We start from the raw sequence: 4,759 nt of genomic DNA on the forward strand, positions 1-4,759 counted from the left end.
TTTTAATCAAACCACTGCAATGATAGATGGAAAAACTGTAACAACTAGGAAGAAAAGGACTTTCCTCAACTGTTGGGGGCAAAACATTAGCATTTTTGATTCAGGACCAGAATCAATTTTTTTTTTTTTTTTTGCAAATCAGAAAAAAAATGAAGAGGCGAATCCTAGAACCAACAAATTAAATTGGTGTGGCCTAACGACAGCGTTGGATGGCATAGCCAGGCCATTGGGACAACTTCCATCGTCTTGTAACACAAACACAAAACCCTATTTGAGCCTCACTGGGCCACGCCACCGAATATCCGCCCAGACAAGATGTACACAAGTGCCGCCAGAAAGTAGTGCTGACAAGATCGGGGCATCTAGTAACAAGTGATCGCGTTTAAACTGTTTGCCTCATTTTCTCACTGTGCTATATTTCTTATGTATATTAGTAGAATAATGTTTGTTTCGTATAATTTAGTTGCTGATGCACATGACATCTGACCAGTTCCGCGGCGGATGGTTACAGGCAGATTTCCCGTCGCACATCCACCCAGCTTTAGTTGGAGAGGAAGGGCGGTGGCGAGGGGTGGGCAATTTTTCAGATCCTTTTGTCTTTACAAATTGTCGCTTTTGTGGCGGTCACTTTCAGTAGAATAAATCTTTGAGATGCTATGGCTACTTAAATATTTACTCTGTAAATGTTGACAAGTTCAAAAGATAGGTAGTTGATTCTGTCGCTAGTTGAGTGTCCTGTTACTGGCAGTTTGTGGAAAGTGTTTCGCCACCATGTCATTTAGTCCAAAGTTCCTTTGTCCCTTGCCCAAACCTTTTGTCCCTAATTTTCAGTAACTAATGTTTTTAAACGTCTTGTACTATGCCAGTAATAAAACGATCGTTTTAACTGTTCACCACAAAATTTGGCAAGACTCATGTGTAAGCTACGGCTAGGCGCGGCTGACATCTGTGATGAATTATCTTGTTTACGTGTTGGCGGAGAGGACGGTGTACTTGGCAATATTTTCGGAAGACTTGTTTCAAATGATTACACATAAGTGTGTTTGTTATTGGTGGTGTTTATGTAGTATCGGTAAGGAAGTATTAGATATTTTTATATTTTAGAGTATTATTTTAAAAAGAATGGTAGAGCACCTAGTTCTCCAATAGATTAAGCTTCAGAATTCAGATATATGACCGCTGACGTTAACCAAGAGCCATCCTGACCAACAGATATTTGTTTTCCGGTCGTTACCAACGTTACAAAATTTTCAGAGTATAATGATACTTATCGTTTCTTTACCTTTGTGTTTTCTCTACAGCATCACCTGAGATGAACATCAGTAACACCTGAGATGATCATCAAACAACGTCGATTAGCTACGAGGACCTTGCACTCCATATAGCGCACCAGCAGCCGTACACAGAAAAAATCCATACATTATGAAAATCAGCAAGTCATCACAGCTTGCAACTGAGCTAAATGTACAAACTGGTCACAGAAAAAAAATGTATTACAAATAGGCTAATGTGCCAGGATTGATGGCTCCAGGACTTCTGGAACAACTCTTAAATTTAACTAGTGGCAGAACATCCAGCTTACTTAGGGGTTATAATGGTTAGGCATATTCTTACAGCTGCCCAGCCTCTTGGAAACCCAGACTTCGGGGACTGTGCCTTGGCTCAGTGGGGGCTGGTTCAGTTTAGTATTAGATGAGTTTGTTGGATGTCACAGCCATTTAATGGTTTGATGTTGTTGTTTTTTTGCTCTAGTCTGTTTGACACAATATATGATTTGCCAACGAAAGTAGCAAACGAAAGGGAACCTCGCTGTCAACTTGAAAAAATACATCATAACTCCCATGTTGATCCTGGCAGATCTCCGATGTTTTTGGAGTATCTGCCGGTGGCCAGCGTCAGGTTTTCCTTACTGTCCTTCTCATTGAACACACAAAGGACAACGGTGTTCTGTTTGGAGTTAGAGTGATCGCGATTAAGGACATGGTAGGCCGTCTTGAAGGGGCCTCCGCCATGGTCACCCCCAATGCACCTCCAGCGTGTCACGTTTTTCCTTATTCATGTGGGAGCTAAATGTCCTTTCATATGCAAACAAACATCGAATCGAAGAAATATTTTGCACACATGTTAGTTTAAGTTTATACGTAATTGCAAGTAGGGAATTTTATTTCTGGACAGTTACGACATACCTACTTTATCTCCTTTCCTGTGTTTTGCTGCTTTGTCACTCGTCATCCCTCCTTTTCTGTAAGTGTTTCGCTGCTCTGCCGTCTCCCTAAAAAATTTATTTGTGACATAAATGTGCATTTACCTCATTTAATGATTCATTCATCCACTAAACCTGTATAGTACAGCATGAAGAACACTGCTCTTTCAACAATATTTCAACTTACTTATTCACGGATTGGGGAGGGGAGGAAATCCTTACCGAATCCAGACGTTTCACGACTGGAAGTGTAGACAATCTGTCTTCACTGCGCACTGCAGGCCGCATTTGATGCATGGATGTTTTGGTGTCATTTTGGATTTTGTGTACGGAAAGATGCCTCTGAGTTCGTGTCTGCAGGTATTTACCGCCCACTCACAGGTCTCCCCGCTTCATCACGATGGTACACCCCTGGTTGAAAATGGGCTAACGTGTCAGGCTAGAGGCGCCTAGACTTCTTGGATCAACATCAAAAGTGGAATTAGCTTAAGGTTACAAAGGATATTACGTACCGATGAGTCCAGAAGCTACACGACTGGCAGTGTGGACAATCCCTCTTCTCTGTGCACTGGCCGTATTTGATGCATTGATTTTTTGGTGTCATTTTGGGTTTTGTGTACGGATAGATGCCTCAGCATCACAATTGACTTGAGAGTCATTGCAACATAACAGTTCTAGAGGAAGTGGTGATCTTTGTAACTAAGCTGTTTTTTCAAAACATGATGGAATCGGTAGTAATTTTCATACCTTCCCCCGTTGTCAGCACATAGTTCAAGACCAGTTCGTTCTCATTCGCCACATTGGTCATTCAGGATGCCGACTTCTCCACGTCGCCAGTCAGTTTTTTGTGACCTGGAACATATAGGAACATGTTTAGTTTAGTCGCTGGATTGGGTAAAGTGCTGTGAAACATGGAGCTGTGGTTGTTAAGATGTACAGAACTGGTAAGCTACATGCCGCGTGTAGTAGTGTTCTGATGGGAAACCTTTTTATGTTTATCCTAATTCACAGATAATTGATTCCATTTATCTACAACCTTGACAACAGTGTTCAAAATTTGTCCTGGAGTATGTTGAAGTTATGTGCCAAACACAAGGCCTGATGTATTTTAGGAATAGATATATGACAGAAATAAATGGAAAATACTTTTTAACAGAGCCATGCCTGCTTGTGGCCATTCACAGAAAGTACTATATCAGCAGTGTTTACAACACAAGGGTCATCTAAACAATCCTTTTTAATTGAATCCATCCTGGGGATGCCCCCGTATGTGGAAGTTATCAGACCCTTAATTTCGGCCTGATGGTTCTTGATTTCCCCTGTGTGTGCAGTTTCAAACCACTGTGCTAGTGGCAACGGAAGGAATCCTGGGGATCTGCATATGTTGTTGTTAGTCCGGTCAACGCCACGCTTCTCATATGAACTTCGCAGTCACTCAGGTACTGGAGGCATATTTTCGCCCACTCCTCGCTGTGCACTTCCTCCAGAGCTTGATGGATGTAGCTACTGCTGTTTCCCAGAGTCCTTGGTTTCATGAGTGTTACATATTTCTTGTCCAATGCTGCTGGGAAGATGTTCCTGTGACATGGGTCCAGTTGATGTAGGATTGCTGCATTGGGCTGAAAGTGCAGTTAGCAGGTTAAGTGCCGTGAAATATTGAGCTTTGGTTGTTAAGATGTACAGAACTGGCAAGCTCCATATTTCACGGCACTTAACCTGCTAACTGCACTTTCAGTCTCTGCTACACGGACAAAATGGTAACTTGCACCAGAAGTTCTCAAGGAGAAATACAGGTGTAGCCTGGATGACTCTGGCCAGATAGTTTGGCTGTCGGACATATTGAGGTGTTCAGGCCTGGGCCTCTTCTTCATGGCAGTGTTGCTGGATGAAGTGTGTTTCGGATCCAGTTTTCTCTCGTTGGGTGTCGAAAAGTAGGGGGGTCATCTGTACCTGACGAGTCGGACTCACTTGTTGGGAACAGTCGCTGTCCATACTGGTCGGGATCATATTCATCAGCTTCTGCATGGTGGAGGTGCTTGGCGTTCGTACGTCCATGCCGCTTAGCAGGGTCTTGGCTCCCGTTACCCCAATGCCGACCTTGGTCAGAGCCACAGCAAACTTGACGTTCGTTTTTGCAGGCTTTGGGCCCCTGGTCACAATTGGTACATGTTAAAGTCTCCTCGCCCATGTCGCCAGAGGCCGGCATGGTGTACTAAAGGCTGCAGTTTAATCTACAATGCCTTATTGTCCGGAAACTCTTGGATGAGTTGCCATCACATATATCTCGCAAATACCTAAGTAGTAATATGTAAGCATGAGGGTATAGAATAAAACTTTTAAAACAACTTATATATAGAAAAGAAATAATCAAAAGTTAGCTTAGGCTTTACAATCAGGCGGAGTTATCTATGGGTACATGTGACAGCAAATCGGTATTCTTTCTAATAACAAAACAGTCTTAATTTACAGGTACACCAGGTAATATGTACATGGACCTAGAGATGGCCCCATTATTGGCATAGAGTAATTTAGAGTCATATCTGAACAACACCTTCC

This window comes from Branchiostoma belcheri, unplaced genomic scaffold, assembly GCF_001625305.1.
Source record: "Branchiostoma belcheri isolate BF01 breed outbred unplaced genomic scaffold, Haploidv18h27 scaffold381, whole genome shotgun sequence".
Taxonomy (NCBI): domain Eukaryota; kingdom Metazoa; phylum Chordata; class Leptocardii; order Amphioxiformes; family Branchiostomatidae; genus Branchiostoma; species Branchiostoma belcheri.